The following is a 21,650-nucleotide window of genomic DNA, read 5'->3' on the forward strand; positions in this document are numbered from 1 at the left end:
TCTGAAAAGGCTGCATAATGTAGGATTCCAGCTATATGACATTCTGGAAAAGGCAAAACTATGGAGACAGTAAAAAGATCAGTGATTTTTAGGGCAGTGAAACTACTCTGCATAATCCTGTGATGATGCATGTGTATCACTATACATTTGTCCACCACTCCAGTGAGTATATTGATATTGACAGAGACTATGCATGTGTTGCAGTGGGGAGTCTATGGAAAATATCTGTACCTTCCACTCAATTTTCCTGTGAACCTAAAAGTCTAAATTGTGTCTTTTAAAAAAACAATCAGGGAACAAAATCATTGGGTTTGCATCAACTATAGACTGTTTCAGGGTCAGCAAACATTTTTTGTAAAGGGTAAAGTGTGGTCTTTAGTGTACATACCTTTTTTTTTTTTTTTTTTTTTTGACAATTCCTCAAAAATGTGAAAACAATTGCCAGCTGGTGATCCTTAAAAATGAAGTGGCAGTTTGGATTAGGCCACAGCTTGCCAATCTCTGAACTGTGTAATTAGAAACATTGGTCTTTCAGAAAAAGTTCCTAATGCTAACTTTGTAAATAGATAAAATATTTTTGAGTACCTCCTGGTCTAACAAATAATAGATTAGAAATCTGTATTCTGATTAAAATGGTGTTGTTGAGTGATGTATTATCCACCTTATTCAATCTAACAATATTGGACAAAATATTTTAAACATATACTTGAAGTATATGGAGCTTCCCTGGTGGCTCAGTTGGTAAAGATTCCACCTGCAATGCGGGAGACCTGGGTTCAACCCCTGGGATGGGAGGATCCCCTGGAGAAGGGAAAGGCTACCCGCTCTAGTATTCGGATGTAGTACTTAGATGCTCCATCACTATGACAATGAGCAAAAGGAGAGAGGAGTCTTACCCAAGAAGAGGAAAACAAAACTTCATGAAAGATGGCTGATAAACTCAGTCAGCAGGTGAACTGTCATTCAGTGAAATACATATATTAAGGCCATCTTCCAAAACAGACTTAAAAAAAACAAGTATCTTTGAAATCTTAAAAGGGATACAGGAATTCATATGTGCTTGCATGCTAAGTCTCTTCAGTCGTGCCTGACTCTGTGCAGTCCCTTTCCAGGGGATTCTCCAGGCAAGGATACTGGAGTGGGTGGCCATGCCCTTCTCCAGGAGATCTTCCAGACTTGGGGATTGAACTTGTATCTCTTATATCTCATGTGTTGGCAGACAGGTTCTTTACCACTTGTGCCAACTGGGAGGCCTGATAGAGTAATAAGTTATATTATAAAATAAGAAAAGGTAATTATGAATTACAGACAGATGTGACCAAGAATAGGGAAAGCAAAACAGAACAAATGAGAGATTCTGGAATTGAAAATTACTGTCATGTTTTAATTAATAGATGAGCATAATCAAAGAGATAATCAGTTGAAGACCAGAGCAAAACTCTGAAAGTTTGAGAAAAAAATGAAAATGAAATTAAAGACCTAAATCATAAAATAGATTGAGAAATCTAGCATATACCTAATATATGTTCCAAAAATAAGAAATGTGGCAATGAGAAAAAGGCTAGATTTTAAGAAATGAGACAGTGTCTTCTGAGTCAAAGAAAGACTTAGATCCTTAGATAGTGACCTAAGTGGTAAATATTAGAAATAAAAGTTCAGTCAGTCCTAAATACAGTATAGCAACACCGCCACCCTGTATGACACTTTTGGATGAAATAGAAAACAGTTCCTTCTGTCCATACTGTCCATTAATTTCATGATTGGATGAGGAGCCCATGGCCTAGGTTTTGCCTCTAGTTGCTCCCCTAGCCATATTCCTTTGAAAAGGGCAAGAACACCCTGTTCAAAGACCCTGTTCTCCAACACCACAGTTTAAAAGCATCAATTCTTCAGCACTCAGCTTTCTTTATAGTTCAACTCTCACATCCATACATGACTACTGGAAAAACCATAGCCTTGACTGTCAGATGGACCTTTGTTGGCAAAGTAATGTCTCTGCTTTTTAATATGCTGTCTAGATTGGTCATAGCTTTTCTTCCAAGGAGTAAGCGTCTTTTAACTTCATGGCTGCATCACCAACTGCAGTGATTCTGGAGCTCCCCAAAATAATTCTGTTACTGTTTCCATTGTTTCCCCATCTATTTGCCATGAAGTGATGGGACCAGATGCCATGATCTTAGTTTTCTGAATGTTGAGCTTTAAGCCAACTTTTTCACTCTCCTCTTTGACTTTCATCAAGAGGCTCTTTAGTTCTTCTTCGCTTTCTACCATAAGCATGGTGTCATCTGCATATCTGAGGTTATTGATATTTCTCTCGGCAGCCTTGATTTCAGCTTGTGCTTCATCCAGCCCAGCATTTTGTGTGATGTATTCTGCATATAAGTTAAATAAGCAGGGTGACAATATGCAGCCTTGACAAACTCCTTTCCCGATTTAGAACCAGTCTGTTGTTCCATGTCCAAATCTAACTGTTGCTTCTTGACCTGCATACAGATTTCTCAGGAGCAGGTCAGGTGGTCTGGTATTCCCCTCTCTTTCAGATTTTTCCACAGTTTGTTGTGATCCACACAGTCAAAGTCTTTGGTATAGTCAATAAAGCAGAAGTAGATGTTTTTCTGGAACTCTCTTGCTTTTTCTATGACCCAACAGATATTGCCAATTTGACCTCTTGTTCCTCTGCCTTTTCTAAACCCAGCTTGAACATCTGGAATTTTACAGTTCACTTACTGTTGAAGTCTGACTAGGAGGATTTTGAGCATTACTTTGCTGGCATGTGAGATGAGTGCGATTGTGTGGTAGTTTTTTTTTTTTTTTTTCCTTATGTGTATGATAATATGTGCTTGAAGTCAGTGGAATAAAACTCTTTAAATGCTGAGGGAAAAGGATTCACATCCTGAGGCATGGTATAGCACTAAAATTGTCATTCAGAAGTAAGGATGAAATAGTTTTAGTGTTAGTTGCTCAGTTGTGTCTGATTCTTTGTGACCCCGTGGCCTTTAGCCTGCCAGGCTCCTCTGCCCATAAGATTTCCCTGGCAAGAATACTGGAGTGGGTTGCCATTTTCTCCTCCAGGGGATCTTCCTGACCCAGCAGTTGAACCCGGGTATCCTACATATAAAGGCTGACTCTTTACCATCTGAGCCACCATGGAAGCCCATAAATAGTGTTGGACAACATCTAATAGAATTTATCTCTTACAGATTCTTGCTGAGAGAACTACAAAAGGATGGACTCCAGCAAAAGAATAAGTGAATCTAAGGAATGGAGTGGGATATAAGCAACGACAGTGAGTAAAACATGTATTTTTAGTTCTAATGTAACACAGTGATTTTATTGAGAAAAAGAAATGTTAAACTTAGCTGAGTTTACTTCAGTTATACCCTCCTCTCTGCCTGTGTTTCAACTATTTTCAGTATAGTGACTTGCTGTTTATAGACAATTATGTGTCTGTTTCTCCTGCTAGCTAACTACCACTACACTAAGAAAAGGAAAACAGTTGCTATTTAAATAATATAAGAGAATGAAAACCAGAAAGTATTTGTCTTTATAAGCCTTGGGTAGGCTCACCTAGTGCTTAGATAAGTGCCTCTCATGTAAAAGGTGATCAATTTATTTATTGAGTGAATAATATATTCTCTTTTCCAGCCCGTGCTAAGATTAGTGATCAGAGGTTCATGTCCTTGGTTTGTTTTTCTCAGAAGACAGTGATAAAAATGAAGCTATAATTAAAACATGTTACAAAGTCTACATTTTCAAGAACTTTTGGCAAAGAATAATTTTGGGGGAGACAGTTTTCTGAGAGTTCTCTTTTAGGTCTTAAATAAATCTTAGGTTTAAAAAAATCTTGACTTTTATCTGAGCAACAATGAAAATCTGGTTCTTGATTGGAAAGGAGGTAGGTATTTTAAAGATAAATTCTTAAAGTATTCTTTCAGGATACGTCGCCCAGTTATTTTTCCATAAAAAAGGCAGACAAGGTCCTCACCATCATTCCAGAAGCACTTTCTGTCCAGGCTGTGTGCTGCCCTAGTATTTCTTTAGGGAAATCTCTGAAATGGCCTGGCAGCTCCAACCTGGTGGTGAGATCATTATCTTGGCAGAGTGATGGTCATTTCCTTACACTTTTGCTCCATACCCAGCTTGCCAATCAGTAGTTGGGTATATTTAAGGTACCAGCACTAACAGCCAAGGTCCCTTACTTAATTTTATGATTACCTTAGAAAGGGCTTTTGTCCATATACTCATGTTTGCCGAGAATGTGTGACATATTGTTAAAAGCCAGACTTTTCATGAGACAGGTTGGTCTAGTCCCCAAATCTGTAATATTTGGTATTTATTGGTGAGCCAGCTATGGAAAAGTCTAGGTCTTGTAAATGTTGTATTGTTTCATCATCTGGGGTTTTTGAATCTTAAAACTTGTGATGTGGCTGCCGGCTAAAACTGAGCTGCTGATCTGGCATCAGGTTATAAGCCAGGCATCATCTAAATTGAAGTCTTTTCTGTTTTCACACCTACCATCTTTCAGACTACTAATAGCTAGTTAGTATCCATTGATTTTTCACAGAAATAAAACAGAAACCTGTTGTTGTTCAGTCGCTATGCTGTGTCTGACTTTTTACGACCCCATAGACTGCAACCTGACAGGCTTCCCTGTCCCTCGCCATCTCGTAGAGTTTGCCCAAGTTCATATTCTTTGAACATACACCTGTTAAATATCTAATCAGTTTTTGCTCTCTTTTTGCTACCTATTTAAAAGAAAATATATAATTAGCTCAAGAGTTAAAGAAATATAAAAACAATTATACTTCAATTGATAGCATCCGTTTGACATTAACATTTTCCTAGTTTAGGATAGAAAAATAACTCTTATTTACTGTGATGAAAAGATTTCCAAAGACATATGGTAAAGAGTTTGATGCTTTGGGGCTTCAGAAAAACTTTAGAGAAAAATTTTATGGAAATGCTTTTGTTTACTTTTTCAAACTCATTTCTTTGAAATTATGAGAGAGAGGGGACCATGTCCATTTTCCTTTAACTATATTTTACAGTGTTTCAATTAAGTACATAATATACAGTATTTTTCACATGTAATGAAATCAGTGGTTATTTTAACAGTAAGACAGAAGGCTCACTGAGCATTTGAAAACAGCCATGGTAAGTAGGGAAGTATATTATTCCGAGTCTATTTAGGTGATTGAAGTAATTTTAAGAGGAGAATTTAATATAAAATATGGTCATCCAGGAATTGGACATCTGGCAAAAGGAACACTAAGATTTCACAGACTGTCCCTAGAGCTGAGAAAGTTAAGGGAACAGCTTAGAATTATCAAAAATTAGAATTTTGGCTGAGGGACACAGAGCTTAGGCTCAGACTTCTGAGAGGGTGGGGCTGAGCTGTGTTAGAGCCTTGGGAAAGGCACCAAGGTGCTGCACAAGTGTGGGAGCGTGACCTTTATGGAGGGGGTACCAGCTGGCTGCATCTGGGGCCAGCAAGAAACCACAGTGGGGTGGGTCCTGCCAATGCTACTGGAATCAGCTATACTACTGGAATAATCAGCCAAGGGTGCCTCTTTGTTGGATGGTAATAACTTCTACAGAGTACATCGTGAGAAACGCTGGGCTGGAAAAAGCACAAGCTGGAATCAAGATTGCTGGGAGAAATATCAATAACCTCAGATATGCAGATGACACCACCCTTATGGCAGAAAGTGAAGAGGAACTAAAAAGCCTCTTGAGGAAAGTGAAAGAGGAGACTGAAAAAGTTGGCTTAAAGCTCAACATTCAGAGAACAGAGATCATGGCATCTGGTCCCATCACTTCATGCGAAATAGATGGGGAAACGGTAGAAACAGTGTCAGACTTTATTTTGGGGGGCTCCAAAATCACTGCAGATGGTGACTGCAGCCATGAAATTAAAAGACGCTTACTCCTTGGAAGAAAAGTTATGACCAACCTAGATGGCATATTCAAAAGCAGAGACATTACTTTGCCAACAAAGGTCCGTCTAGTCAAGGCTATGGTTTTTCCAGTGGTCATGTACGGATGTGAGAGTTGGACTGTGAAGAAAGCTGAGCACCAAAGCATTGATGCTTTTGAACTGTGGTGTTGGAGAAGACTCTTGAGAGTCCCTTGGACTGCAAGGAGATCCAACCAGTCCATTCTGAAGGAGATCAGCCCTGGGATTTCTTTGGAAGGAATGATGCTAAAGCTGAAAGTCCAGTACTTTGGCAACCTCATGCGAAGAGTTGACTCATTGGAAAAGACTCTGATGCTGGGAGGGATTGGGGGCAGGAGAAGAAGGGGACGACAGAGGATGAGATGGCTGGATGGCATCACTGACTGGATGGACGTGAGTCTGAGTGAACTCTGGGAGTTGGTGATAGACAGGGAGGCCTGGCGTGCTGTGATTCATGGGGTCGCAAAGAGTCGGACACGACTGAGTGACTGAACTGAACTGAACTGAATGAGAGTAAAAGGAATCAAAACAGTAACAGGAAATAACCTAGAAGGACAGTGTTCATCCTTTATCCTTCTTTTATCCTGTCTACTCTTTCTCTAGTGCCCCCTATTGTCAGAACCTAACACTGATCCCACTAGCCAAAGAGAAATGGTTTGCACCACCTCCCCGCTCCTCCCAGAAGCACAAAAAGTGAAGAATACAAGAGTGGACCTGCCACAGTAAGTCTGGTTAACATCCATCACCATATGCTTACAATTTTTTTCTTGTGATGAGAACTTTTAGGATCTGTTCTCTTAATAACTTTAAAATATACAATATAGTATTGTTAATTATTAAAAAAAAAAAAAAGTGGACCTGAAGCTAAGAGGTAACAGTTTAATAATGAGCATAGGAGAAAACAAAATAAAATAAAACTGACCTGTCTTTCTTATCATCTATATGATTATTTCATAAAAAATAATACTTTTGACCTTTGTATTTTAGGTAAAAGTAATCATTTTTTTTCCAGAAAATATTTTTCTTGCTCAATTAATTAAGTGGAGTCTGAAAAGAAATTAGTTGGATAAAGATGGTTGGCTCAACATATGCTTGTGCTTTCCGAAATTTCTTAAAATAGCTGAAGAGGTGTTTTAAAAAATCTTAATTATGTTATAAAATAATAATAATTCATGACAGAAAGAAAGAGGGGGAAAAAAGAATTCTGATGGAAAGGCACATCCCAAAAGAAAGCTGGAGAATGTCACTGCAGATGTGGGAGTGGTTCCCAGGGAGCGGGAACCTAAAAGTCAATGAATATGAGAAGCAGATCAGGCTTCTGAATATTGGGATGAATAATAGGGTAATTTCTTTCTGAGGAGGAAAACCAGTCAGCCTCCCCACCCCTTTATCTGCAAAGGGGCTAGCAGGGACAGTATCAGTTTGCTGTCAACATAAAGGGATTGGTGTAGGCTATGGGCCACAGAGGAAGTCCCTCATATGGTTAATGACCCCTGGAAGGAGCATTGGGTCAGAGAGTAGAAGAATAGCTACAAAGTCACCTACAAAACATGCCCTGTTCTTTTCCTACAAACACCTGAGGAAACTATACAAGAAAGGAACAGATCAAACAGTGACTCTGAAATACAAAGATGAATAGACAATAAAGAATTGCATGAGAAGGTCTGTCACTATGAAAGGAAGTCACCAAAGTCACAAAGAAGATGACTACTCCTGAAAATTTAGTTATTTGAGTAGACTAAGAAAAATAATAAAGGAACTATAATTGTTATTGAAGAGATGATATCTATTTTTTAAAGGCTGTTATCAGAAGAAAAACAAATGCCTTGGTAATTATAAATCATTGATAATTTTAAAATAATCTCAATTGTTTTATAAAACTGTAATTCAGGATAATGCATATGGGGGAAAAAGGAAGCAGATGAATTTAATTCATACAGAACAACATGAATCAGCAACAGTATTTATACCAATGTAAGTATTTTGGTAGAAATCTTAAGGTCTCATTAGTTATCTTCAAGGTTGAATAGACACAGCTAAAGAACGAGTTAACGTTGAGGTGCATGTATCATTACATAAAGTAGAATTTTCTTCTATTCTGAAGAAATATGCCCAGGGCTGGGATTATAAGATCATATGGTAACTCTATTTTTATTTTTTTTTTACCCCTCAGTTTAAGGAACCATCATTACTGTTCTTCATAGTGGCTGTACTAATTTACATTCCCACCAACAACGTAGGAGGGTTCCCTTTTCTCTACACCCCTCTCCAGCGTTTATCATTTATAGACTTTTGGATGATAACCATTCTGAGCACTGTTGGGTGATACCTCATGGTGGTTTCGATTTACACTTCTCTGATAATGAGCAGTGTTGAGTATCTTCTCATGTGCCTGTTTGCCATCTGTATATCTTCTTTGTAGACATGTTTATTCAGATGTTCCCATTTTTGATTGAGTTGTTTGTTTTTTTGATATTGAGTTGTGTGAGCTGTTTGTTTATTTTGGATATTGACCCCTTGTCAGTTGCATCTTTTGCAAATATTTTCTCCCGTTCCATAGGTCATCTTTCCATTTTGTTGATGGTTTCCTTTGATGTGTGAAAGCTTTTACATTTGATTAGGTCCCATTTGTTTATTTTTTATCTTGGGAGATAGAGCTAAGAAGATTTTGCTGTGATATGTCCAAAAATGTTTTGCCTATGTTCTCTTCTTGGAATTTTATGATGTCATGTCTTATATTTAGATATTTAAATCATTTAGAGTTTATTTTCATGTATGATGTGAGGGAGTTTTCCAGTTTCACTGATTTACATGTAGTTGTCCAGCTTTCCAAACACCACTTGTTGAAGAGAATGTCTTTTCTCTGTTGTACAGGTTTGCCTCCTTTATCATAGATTAACTGAATGTAGATATGTGGGTTTATTTCTGGGCTATCTGTTCTGTTCCATTGATTTGTATGTCTGCTTTTGTGTCAATACTATGCTGTTTTAATTACTGTAGCTTTGTAGTGTTGTCTGAAGTCTGGAATGGTTATGCTTCCAGCTGGGTGCTTTACCAATTCTGGGTCTTTTGTGGTTTCATATACATTTTAGGATAATTTGTTCTAGTTCTATGATAAATGTCATGGGTATTTTGATAATGATTACATTAAATCTGTGTATTGCTTTGGTAGTATGGCCATTTTAACCATATTAATTCTTCTAGTCCAAGAGCATGAGATAGCATTCCATTTCTTTGAATCATCTTCAAAATTATTTATCAATGTTTAATAGTTCCTAGTATGTAAGTCTTTCACCTCTTTGGTCAGGTTTTTTTCTAGATATTTTATTTTTTGATGTGATTTTATAAGTTTTTTTTTGCATTCTCTTTCTGATATTTCATTGAAATCTGTTGCATTTTATTACAGTAAAGAAATGCAGCAGATTTCTGTATGGTAAGTTTATATCCTGCTACCTTACTGAATTCATTTATCAGTTTTAGTAGTTTTGCCCAATGTTCATAGCAAGACCATTTACAGTAGCCAAGACATGAAAGCAACCTAAGTGCCCATCAGCAGCTGAATGAATAAAGAAGATGTAGTATATACACACACACATTGGCTATTACTCAGCCACAAAAAGAATGAAATAATTCATATATAGCAACATGGATGGATCTAGAGATTATAATACTAATTATTTTAAGTCAGACCGAGAAAAACAAATATCATATGATATCACTTTTATGTGGAATCAAAAAAATGTGGTATAAATGAACTCATTTACAAAACAGATTTACAGACTTAGAAAACAAAATTATGGCTATGATAGGGAAAAGGGAAGGAGGAATAAATTAGGAGTTTGGGATTAACATATACACCCTACTATATAGAAAATAGATAAACAATGAGGACCTGCTGTGTACCACAGGGAACAATATCTTACAGTAACCTATGATAGAATATAATCTGAAAAAGAACATGTATATCATATATATGACATATATATCATAAAGAATCACTTTTTTATACACCTGAAACTAATATAACATTGTAAATCAATTATACTTCAATAAAAAAAGACATAACACAGCAACATGAATCAACAATAATATCTATGCCAATATAAATTCCTTGGTAGAAATTTAAAGATTAGTTGGTTTAAAGGCAGAATAGACACAGCTAAAGAACGAGTTAACAAGTCAAGGTTTTTCTCCATGGAGGAAAAACAGATTAAAAATGACAAAAAGTTGTTATGTGGAAAATGGGTTCAAAATGCATAATATTTTTGTCTTCCAAACATTTCAAGCATATAAAAAAGAGAATGCAGGGACTTCCTTGGTGGTCCAGTGGTTAAGATTAGGTGCTTCCAGTGCAGACGGCATGAGTTCGTTTCCTGGTCAGGGAACTAAGATCCCACATGCCATGTGGCCAAAGAAAATAAAAATTTAAAAAATAAGAGAGGTGGAATGTAAGAAACAACCAAATTATTTATAAAGCATTTTCAGTGTATACTACTATACTAATTTAAAAGGGCCCACCAAGCTACAGTGGATTAAATAATGAAAGACACATAATTTTGCCTATTGTGTTCACAGTCACATCCCTAGAAGACTGAACAAGTGTTTGGCACATAATAGATACTCAAAAAAGATTTATCAAATGAATGAAGGAGTCTAAATGTAAAATGGTAAATTTTGAGAATACCAAGATTAAAGAAAAAAAAAAAGATTCCAAGTGTCTACAAAGAAAAAATTGTGAATTAGATTTGCATTATATGTGATGAGAAATACCAAGTGGGGCAAAATTTCACATTCTGAGGGAAATTAATTTTGAAAATAAAATCTTATAGCCAGCCACATTAACATTTAAGTGTGAGTATAAAATAAGACATTTACAAGGATGCAAAGACTCAGAAACATACTAATCTGTAGATCCTCTGTAAAGTCAGCATTTAAGCTTGTGCTCTAGCAAAAGAAAAATGAATTAAAAGAGGACATAGACTGCGGAACAAATGAACCAGGAAAGCTTGTAGCAAAGTTTATGTAATTATGCTTCATTGAAAAAATAATAGCCTGGCACTAAAATTCCCAAAGATTTTAACAGAAGAGTCAGTTGGTCAGGAGTTGGGGGAAAGTTGAGTGGGGATTACCAGACAGGAGGAAGAAAAAAATCTTTCCTGCTCTGTTCAGTAGGTAAATAGAGTAATGCATTAAATTTTTTTTTCTTTTTTTTTTAAATTTTATTTTATTTTTAAACTTTACATAATTGTATTAGTTTTGCCAATATCAAAATGAATCCTGTTTTAACATAATGGAAACCATAGGTTAAATGTTCTTAAAACTCAGAGTATAGAAGAATGCTTTAGAGTGTTTCATTTAAAAAAATGTTTGGTCAAATTATATTAGCATTCTTAATGTTGATTGTACAGTAGCTAAGTGGTATCTAAATCTCTGTGACCCAATGAACTACAGAAATACTGTCAAATTCTCTGTAGTAAAATTTGCCAATTTATACTGTGTCAACAGTACTTAAAAGTACTTTTTCCTGTACCTTCACAACACTTGATATAATCAAATGACTTTTTCCTCAATCTGATCATATTTTTAAGCTTAGTCTTTATTCAAGCAGTGTATCATGGTTATCCCTTGAGACCTATAAAAGAGAGCTCTAATTTGTTCTTTAGAAAGCTATGGTACATATACACAATGGAGTATTACTCAGCCATTAAAAAGAATACATTTGAATCAGTTCTAATGAGGTGGATGAAACTGGAGCCTATTATACAGAGTGAAGTAAGCCAGAAGGAAAAACACCAATACAGTATACTAACACATATATATGGAATTTAGAAAGATGATAACAATAACCCTGTGTATGAGACAGCAAAAGTGACGCTGATGTATGGAACAGTCTTATGGACTCTGTGGGAGAGGGAGAGGGTGGGAAGATTTGGGAGAATGGCATTGAAACATGTAAAATATCATGTATGAAACGAGATGCCAGTCCAGGTTCAATGCACGATACTGGATGCTTGGGGCTAGTGCACTGGGACGACCCAGAGGGATGGTATGGGGAGGGAGGAGGGAGGAGGGTTCAGGATGGGGAGCACATGTATACCTGTGATGGATTCATTTTGATATTTGGCAAAACTAATACAATTATGTAAAGTTTAAAAATAAAATAAAATTAAAAAAATAGCTGTATAATGTTTCATAGTGGTTGGTACTTCTTAAGATCATGCCTGTTTTGCTCTCGTTGCCGTTGTTAATAATAAATATTCTTCACCAACTATTCTTGTGTAGGCAAAGACTGCAAGGTCAAATGTGAGAATCTAATTTTAGCAGATGCTATTAAACTTCTTTGACTTTAAACTTGTACTGACCACTCAGTCCAAAACACTTTAAATTCACTCAAAATTCTTATTACTCTGAAAAGTTTCATTCACTTATTTGTTTATCTGATATTTTACTCTGTTTACCTCGAGAATATAAGCCCTTTTAGACAGGGACATTGTCTAACTTGGCTGTATGCCCAGTGTTTATAGCAGTCAAGAAGTTACTGATGAATGAATGCAAGTGTGAGGGATAAACCCACAGTGTCTTGCTACTTCCTCACTTTTGTTCCTGCTATTCCCTCTACTGAAAATATTGTTACCTGTCAAATTATACTTACTCTTCAAGACCTAGTTCCACTGCTTCTTGATTCATGAAGGATCCTTTGAGTTCCTTCCCTTGGAAGTGACCTTGTCTTTGCTCCTGCCTCTTCAGTAGCCTGTACTACAGTCCACACTCACTGCATCTTGCTTTGATCATAACAGCATCCTTTGTTGTTTACACAGCTGTCTTCTCAGTGGATCAGAGACTGCTGAGAACAGAGGCCATGTCCATTTATCTTTCTGTTCTCCAGCACTCTGATCATTGTACCTTGAACTTGACAGAATTCTTATTTTAATGACAGTATTATCATATGTACCTTAATACTCTGATACGCTTAGTAGAAGAATGTTCAAATTTGAAACCAAAAATAAAGAGTTCTTTCATTCTAAGTTGCACGATACTCTTTTTATTCTTTTTTAATTGGAGGAGAACTGATTTACAATGTTGTGTTAGTTTTTCTACTGTACAACAATGTGTATCAGCAATCCGTATACATATATCCCCTTCCTCTTGAGCCTCCCACCCACTCCTCACCCTCATCTAGCCCTTTACCTCATCACAGAACCCCAAGTTGACTCCCTGTCTCATACAGCAGGTTCCCACTAGCTATCTATTTTATGCATGGTAGTGTGTATATGCCAATGCTGTGCTCTCAATTCTTCCCACCTTGTCCTTACCCCACTGTGTCCAGAAGTCTCTTCTCTATAGACATAGAGACATCTCTATTCGTGCTCTGCAAATACATTCATCAGTACCATTTTTCTAGATCCCCTATACATGGTTAATATAAAATATATGTTTTCATTTTATAACTATTTTACTCTATATGATAGGCTTTAGGTTCATCTACATCACTACAAATGACCCAATTTGTTCCTTCTTTATGGCTTAATAATATTCCATTGTAATATGTACCACTGCTTCTTTATCCATTCATCTGTCAGTGGACATCTAGATTATTTCCATACCCTGGCAATTGTAAATAGTGCTGCAATGAACGTTGAGGTACATGTGTCTTTTTGAATTATAATTTTCTCAGGGAATATGCCAAGTAGTGGGATTGCTGGATAATATGGTAGTCCTAGTTTCTTAAGGAATCATCATATTGTTCTCCATAATGGCTGTGTCAATTTACATTCCCATCAACAGTGCAAGAGAGTTCCCTTTTCTCTATATCCTCTCCAGCATTTATTGTTTGTAGATTCTTGATGACGGCCATTCTGACTGTTGTAAGGTGTACCTCATTGTAGTTTTGATTTGTATTTCTCTAATAATAAGCAATATTGAGCATACTCATATCAGATAAAATAGACTTTAAAACAAAGGCTGTGAAAAGAGACAAAGAAGGACACTATATAATGATCAAAGGGTCAATCCAAGAAGAAGATATAACAATTATAAATATATATGCACCCAACATAGGAGCAGCACAATATGTAAGACAAATGCTAACAAGTATGAAAGGGGAAATTAACAATAACAAAATAATACCCCACTTAAATACCCCACTCACATCTATGGATAGATCAACTAAACAAAAATTAACAAGGAAACACAAACTTTAAATGATACAATAGACCAGTTAGACCTAATTGATATCTATAAGACATTTCACCCCAAAACAATGAATTTCACCTTTTTCTCAAGCACACACAGAACCTTCTCCAGGATAGATCACATCCTGGGCCAGAAATCTACCCTTGGTAAATTCAAAAAAATTGAAATCATTCCAAGCATCTTTTCTGACCACAATGCAGTAAGATTAGATCTCAATTACAGGAGAAAAACTATTAAAAATTCCAACATATGGAGGCGGAACAACACGCTGCTGAATAACCAACAAATCACAGAAGAAATAGAAAAAGAAATCAAAATAAGCATAGAAATGAATGAAAATGAAAACACAACAACCCAAAGCCTGTGGGACACTGTAAAAGCAGTGCTAAGGGGAAAGTTCATAGCAATACAGGCAATACCTCAAGAAACAAGAAAAAAGTCAAATAAATAACCTAACTCTACACCTAGAGAAACTAGAAAAGGAAGAAATGAAGAACCCTAGGGTTAGTAGAAGGAAAGAAATCTTAAAAATTAGGGCAGAAATAAATGCAAAAGAAACAAAAGAGACCATAGCAAAAATCAACAAAGCCAAAAGCTGGTTCTTTAAAAGGATAAATAAAATTGACAAACCATTAGCCAAGCTTATCAAGAAACAAAGGGAGAAAAATCAAATCAATAAAATTAGAAATGAAAATGGAGAGATCACAACAGACAACACAGAAATACAAAGGATCATAAGAGACTACTATCAGCAATTATATGCCAATAAAATGGACAACGTGGAAGAAATGGACAAATTCTTAGAAAAGTATAATTTTCCAAAACTGAACCAGGAAGAAATAAAAAATCTTAACAGACCCATCACAAGCACGGAAATTGAAACTGTAATCAAAAATCTTCCAGCAAACAAAAGCCCAGGTCCAGACGGCTTCACAACTGAATTCTACCAAAAATTTAGAGAAGAGCTAACACTTATCCTACTCAAACTCTTCCAGAAAATTGCAGAGGAAGATAAACTTCCAAACTCTTTCTATGAGGCCACCATAACCGTAATACCAAAACCTGACAAAGATGCCACACAAAAAAGAAAACTACAGGTCAATATCACTGATGAACATAGATGCAAAAATCCTTAACAGAATTCTAGCAGTCAGAATCCAACAACACATTAAAAAGATCATACACCATGACCAAGTGGGCTTTATCCCAGGAATGCAAGGATTCTTCAATATTCACAAATCAATCAATGTAATACACCATTAACAAATTGAAAAATAAAAGCCATATTATCTCAATAGATGCAGAGAAAGCCTTTGACAAAATCCAACATCCATTTATGAAATTTACCTCATAAATTTACCTCAACATAGTAAAAGCTATATATGACAAGCACACAGCAAACATTATCCTCAATGGTGAAAAGTTGAAAGCATTTCCTTTAAAGTCAGGAACAAGACAAGGGTGCCCACTTTCACCATTACTATTCAACATAGTTTTGAAAGTTTTGGCTGCAGCAATCAGAGCAGAAAAAGAAATAAAAGGAATCCAAATTGGAAAAGAAAAAGTAAAACTCTCACTGTTTGCAGATGACATGATCCTCTACATAGAAAACCCTAAAGACTCCACCAGAAAATTACTAGAACTAATCAATGAATATAGTAAAGTTGCAGGATATAAAATCAACACACATAAATCCCTTGCCTTCCTATATACTCATAATGAGAAAATAGAAAGAGAAATTAAGGAAACAATTCCATTCACCATTGCAATGAAAAGAATAAAATACTTAGGAATATATCTATCTAAAGAAACTAAGACATGGAACAACAGACTGGTTGCAAATAGGAATAGGAGTTCGTCAAGGCTGTATATTGTCACCCTGTTTATTTAACTAATATGCAGAGTACATCATGAGAAATGCTGGACTGGAAGAAACACAAGCTGGAATCAAGATTGCCGGGAGAAACATCAATAACCTCAGACACGCAGATGAAACCACCCTTATGGCAGAAAGTGAAGAGGAACTCAAAAGCCTCCTGATGAAAGTGAAAGTGGAGAGTGAAAAAGTTGGCTTAAAGCTCAACATTCAGAAAACGAAGATCATGGCATCTGGTCCCACCACTTCATGGGAAATAGATGGGGAAACAGTGGAAACAGTGTCAGACTTTATTTTTCTGGGCTCCAAAATCACTACAGATGGTGACTGCAGCCATGAAATTAAAAGACGCTTACTCCTTGGAAGGAAAGTTATGACCAACCTAGATAGCATATTCAAAAGCAGAGACATTACTTTGCCAACAAAGGTCCATCTAGTCAAGGCTGTGGTTTTTCCAGTGGTCATATATGGATGTGAGAGTTGGACTGTGAAGAAGGCTGAGTGCCCAAGAATTGATGCTTTTGAACTGTGGTGTTGGAGAAGACTCTTGAGAGTCCCTTGGACTGCAAGTAGATCCAACCAGTCCATTCTGAAGGAGATCAGCCCTGGGATTTCTTTGGAAGGAATGATGCTGAAGCTGAAACTCCAGTACTTTGGCCACCTCATGCGAAGTGTTGACTCGTTGGGAAGACTGATGCTGGGAGGGATTGGGGGCAGGAGGAGAAGGAGATGACAGAGGATGAGATGGCTGGATGGCATCACTGACTCGATGGACATGAGTTTGAGTGAACTCCGGGAGTTGGTGATGGACAGGGAGGCCTGGTGTGCTGAGATCATGGGGTCGCAGAGACAGACACGACTGAGCGACTGATCTGATCTGATCTGAAAGAAACTAAAGACCTATATATAGAAAACTATAAAACACTGGTGAAAGAAATCAAAGAGGACTTTAATAGATGGAGAAATATACCATGTTCATGGATCAGAAGAATCAATATAGTGAAAATGAGTATACTACCCAAAGCAATTTATAGATTCAATGCAATCCCTATCAAGCTACCAAAGGTATTCTTCACAGAGCTAGAACAAATAATTTCACAATTTGTATGGAAATACAGCAACCTTGAATAGCCAAAGCAATCTTGAGAAAGAAGAATGGAACTGGAGGAATCAACCTGCCTGACTTCAGGCTCTACTACAAAGCCACAGTCATTAAGACAGTATGATACTGGCACAAAGACAGAAATATAGATCAATGGAACAAAATAGAAAGCCCAGAGATAAATCCACACACCTATGGACACCTCATCTTTGACAAAGGAGGCAAGAATATACAGTGGAGAAAAGACAATCTCTTTAATAAGTGGTGTTGGGAAAACTGGTCAACCACTTGTAAAAGAATGAAACTAGAACACTGTCTAACACCACACACAAAAATAAACTCAAAATGGACTAAAGATCTAAACATAAGACCAGAAACTATAAAACTCCTAGAGGAGAACATAGGCAAAAAACTCCTGACATACATCACAGCAGGATCCTCTATGACCCACTTCCCAGAATATTGGAAGTAAAAGCAAAAATAAACAAATGGGACATGATTAAACTTAAAACCTTCTGCACAACAAAGGAAACTATAAGCAAGGTGAAAAGACAGCCTTCAGAATGGGAGAAAATAATAGCAAATGAAGCAACTGACAAACAACTAATCTCAAAAATATACAAGCAACTCCTGCAGCTCAATTCCAGAAAAATAAACGACCCAATCAAAAAATGGGCCAAAGAACTAAATAGACATTTCTCCAAAGAAGGCATACAGATGGCTAACAAACACATGAAAAGATGCTCAACATCACTCATTATCACAGAAATGCAATTCAAAACCACTATGAGGTACCATTTCACGCCAGTCAGAATGGCTGTGATCCAAAAGTCTACAAGCAATAAATGCTGGAGAGGGTGTGGAGAAAAGGGAACCCTCTTACACTGTTGGTGGAAATGCAAACTAGTACAGCCACTATGGAGAACAGTGTGGAGATTCCTTAAAAAACTGGAAATAGAACTGCCTTATGATCCAGCAATCCCACTGCTGGGCATACACACTGAGGAAACCAGAAGGGAAAGAGACACGTGTACCCCAATGTTCATCGCAGCACTGTTTATAATAGCCAGGACATGGAAGCAACCTAGATGCCCATCAGCAGATGAATGGATAAGAAAGCAGTGGTACATATACACAATGGAGTATTACTCAGCCATTAAAAAGAATACATTTGAATCAGTTCTAATGAGGTGGATGAAACTGGAGCCTATTATACAGAGTGAAGTAAGCCAGAAAGAAAAACACCAATACAGTATACTAACGCATATATATGGAATTTAGAAAGATGGTAATGATAACCCTGTATGCGAGACAGCAAAAGAGACACAGATGTATAGAACAGTCTTTTGGGCTCTGTGGGAGAGGGAAAGGGTGGGATGATTTGGGAGAATGGCATTGAAACATGTATAATATCATATATGAAACGCATCATCAGTCCAGGTTCAATGCATGATACTGCACCAGCTTGGGGCTGGTGCACTGGGATGACGTGTACACCCGTGGTGGCTTCATGTTGATGTATGGCAAAACCAGTACAATATTGTAAATTAATTAACCTCCACTTAAAATAAATAAATTTATATTAAAAGTAATTTCATGTGTTTTTTGGCCATTTGTATATTCATTTTGAATTAACCTCCACCTACCTCTTTCCTTTTTGTAAATGAGTATTATAATTCCTAACTTGCAAGGTTACAGTGAAACCTTTTACATGTACAACAAAACATGTATGTGTGAGGTTTGCAAGCAGCCATATATGAAGCATAATTCTTGGAACATAGCAGACAGGTATTTGGTGATTCATTCATTTCCTCAGTAAACACCAAGTGCTTGCTCTGTGACAGACACTTATGACAGTGATTATGATAAAAAAAAGTCCCAAACCTTAGAGTTTTCATTGATAGATGTTTGTAATTTGGGGAAGGATAAAAAACAAGGAAATACATTTTCATTTAAGTGATTAAGAGGTTTAAATCTCAGGTATACACTATACTGGAACAAGAGAATCCCAGACTTGAGATGTTTGTTTAATGAATCTGAGATCAAATTCTACTTCATTAAAAAATTATTAAACATAGAGACTCCTCTCAATGTAAGTCCAGATAAATTGAAGAACTTATTAATTACTTTTGAATCTCTTAGGTGAAACAAACATAATCTATTTATATAAACTTTATTAGCATATGGAGTACAACCCCACTCCAGTACTCTTGCCTGGAAAATCCCATGGATGGAGGAGCCTGGTAGGCTACAGTCCATGGGGTCGCTAAGAGTCGGACGGGACTGAGCAACTTCACTTTCACTTCTCACTTCCATGCATTGGAGAAGGAAATGGCAACCCACTCCAGTGTTCTCGCCTGGAGAATCCCAGGGACGGGGGAGCCTGGTGGGCTGCCATCTCTGGGGTCGCACAGAGTCGGACACGACTGATGCGACTTAGCAGCAGCAGCAGCAGCAGCAGCAAGACTAAATTTAGTGACTGTATTTCAAATTTTTAAAATGTCAACCAAATTCATTTAAAAAGCAACCTAAAATGTATAGCCTTCAACTGTCTATCTGAGTCTTCAAAATAATATCATGGTGGTGTATTATTCTGCTTTTTAGGTGGAATAGCTTCTTTTTACAAAACATAGATCAAGTAGCAGTATAATGTCTGAAATTTAAATTTTGGTAATTTACTTTGTCACTCCATTTCTGATATGTAAAATAGCTTTCTTCTCAGCTACTTACTTGACAAGTGTATTTTCATGAGTTTCCTACTGTCTCTTCTTCATTATTTAATTTGGGACTCAGAAATTTTAAAACATTGTCAATTATATACAAGAATAAAAGTAACTTTGGGGCTTATATAATTTAAGCTTTATATTGTGGCTTTCTTTTTTCACATATAAAATCTGTCATTTTAATTTTCTCTTAACACATATCATGACTTTTTACTTTCGAAAGTAAAAGACAACAGCAGCAATAAGTCATTATAGCTTAATCATAATAAATATTTCATGATATACTGCCTAAGGCCCCTAATATTAAAAAAAATTAGAATAAATTCCTGAAGATAGCAATTAAAGTAGCTCAAGGAGAAGTTAATTTGATTTCCTTAATTATTTCAATTATTACAATGATATTTAACTAGTTTCACTAAATAATAGAAAAGGTAAATCTCTAAAAATACATGATTGCCTAGAAGTTAAAAAATAAAAAAAGATTCACTGATCCCTTTTCAGTACTTTAGATAAAGCTATTTTATTTTATATCATTCAGTGTTTGTTTTCACAATGATTCATTCAATAATGATTTCTTCTTAGAATTTTTATTCCTGGGAAATATGAACTATTAGTTTGTTTTCTTCTCCCATCTACTAAGATTTCTCCCATCACTTTTTGCATTTCCTTTTAAGCTTTTATTGGTTAGGAACTTTCTCCTGAACTTAAGTTGTATTCAAACTTAGCAATTATACTCTCACTGGTATAGTTGCCACCTCATTTTTCATGTGTTTCACTTGCAAATCCATGAAACTCTTTCAAATGTTATAAATTTATAAAAGGCTTTCCCTTAAAAAATCTATTCTATTTGTGATTCTTTGACATAGTAGTTGAAGAAATGGAAGCAACAGTTAAATCTCTCTGTGTGCACATACACACACAACACACACAGATTTTTTTTTTTTAAACAAAGCAAAGATAACCTAAGTTTACTTAATGGACTGATGTTGAAACTGAAACTTCAATACTTTGGCCACCTGATGCCAAGAGCTGACTCATTTGAAAAGACCCTGATGCTGGGAAAGATTGAGGGCAGGAGGAGAAGGAGACGACAGAAGATGAGATGGTTGGATGGCATCACCAACTCAATGGACATGGGTTGGGTGGGCTCTGGGAGTTTGTGATGGACAGGGAAGCCTGGCGTGCTGCAGTTCATGGGGTGGCAAAGAGCTGGACATGACTGAGGGACTGAACTGAACAGGAAAAAAAAAATTATTATTGTGGTGCCACTGAGAAAAATTAAAGCAACTGGATCTTTGAAAACATTTGGAAGTCTGGGGAAGATAAGACAGAGAAATAAGTCCCTATTTTAAAGCCAGAGACAAAGGCAAAGCATAGAGTTTGACAGAGGATTGAGTCCAGAGAATGAACTTGAACCTGCACAGAGTACATCCTCACAGATAGAGAACACCTCATAGATTTTTTTCTTTTTGTTTGCATTGAATGCCAGGTATTTTAGATAGATATACCAAATTGCTGTAACAGACTTAAAAAAGTGAAAAATGTCTCAAACACAATAGAAGTTAAAACAGTTGTGATGTGAGAGTTGGACCATAAAGAAGGCTGAGCGCCAAAAAATTGATGCTTTCGAATTGTGATGCTGGAGAAGACTCTTGAGAGTCCCTCGGACAGCAAGGCTATCAAGCCAGTCAATCCTAAAGGAAATCAACCTTGAATATTCCATTGGAAGGACTGATGCTGAAGCTGAAACTCCAGTACTTTGACCACCTGATGCAAAGACTGACTCATTGGAAAAAAGCC

General features: G+C 36.6%; 1 protein-coding gene across 1 annotated transcript in view; it reads left to right on the plus strand.

Annotated features, from left to right (window-relative positions):
• Positions 1-21,650, plus strand: part of KCNN2 (potassium calcium-activated channel subfamily N member 2) — a 505,075-nt gene that overhangs the window by 155,501 nt on the left and 327,924 nt on the right. Inside the window, exon 2 of the mRNA XM_070377191.1 lies at positions 3,201-3,286. The gene's annotated coding sequence lies outside the window, so the exon portion shown is untranslated. The remainder of the gene's footprint in view (positions 1-3,200; positions 3,287-21,650) is intronic.

This window comes from Bos mutus, chromosome 10, assembly GCF_027580195.1.
Source record: "Bos mutus isolate GX-2022 chromosome 10, NWIPB_WYAK_1.1, whole genome shotgun sequence".
In the NCBI taxonomy this organism is placed as follows: domain Eukaryota; kingdom Metazoa; phylum Chordata; class Mammalia; order Artiodactyla; family Bovidae; genus Bos; species Bos mutus.